The sequence below is a fragment of the Anneissia japonica genome, unplaced genomic scaffold (assembly GCF_011630105.1).
Source record: "Anneissia japonica isolate Jap-2015-1 unplaced genomic scaffold, ASM1163010v1 scaffold76923_len1720_cov103, whole genome shotgun sequence".
In the NCBI taxonomy this organism is placed as follows: Eukaryota; Metazoa; Echinodermata; class Crinoidea; order Comatulida; family Comatulidae; genus Anneissia; species Anneissia japonica.
The window spans coordinates 1,171-1,716 of NW_022692435.1; the positions used below are offsets into that span (position 1 = coordinate 1,171).

General features: G+C 43.6%; 1 pseudogene; it reads left to right on the forward strand.

Annotated features, from left to right (window-relative positions):
- Positions 1-273: 273 nt before the first annotated feature.
- On the forward strand, positions 274-391 carry LOC117100304 (annotated as a pseudogene).
- Positions 392-546: the final 155 nt, after the last annotated feature.

The following is a 546-nucleotide window of genomic DNA, read 5'->3' on the forward strand; positions in this document are numbered from 1 at the left end:
GGTTCGAGGGTCGTTTGAACAAAACGGCAGTCTTCTTCTGTCTAAAGCATCTTGTTAGTGCCGTAGTAAAATGGTTGGTTTATTGTTCAACACTGGTGTTTGCAAAAAATGTAATCGCGCAGCAGAGTGGTCAGGGGAGTCAGAGGAAATCCCCGCTACACAAGCGTGCGTTGATATGAAACGTCATCAATCATAGCTTCAGGATTGGATAATTATGCTATATGCCGAGATTAACTATGAGTGGAAATACATGAGTGTAAATACCACTCACATGTCTACGGCCATACTACGTTGAAAACACCGGTTCTCGTCTGATCACCGAATTTAAGCAACGTCGGGCCCGGTTAGTACTTGGATGGGTGACCGCCTGGGCACTGTGGTTTCGAAGATATAAAATAACTAGCACGCCCTCATTTCTGAACCGGCGCGCGTGGAGTACATAAACGCGCAACAGTAACAGAACAAACCGCATTTAAAACCTGGTAGTCAAAAATAGAAATATACGTCATATTGACTAGCCAATAACGGCAAATAAAAAGGTGTTTT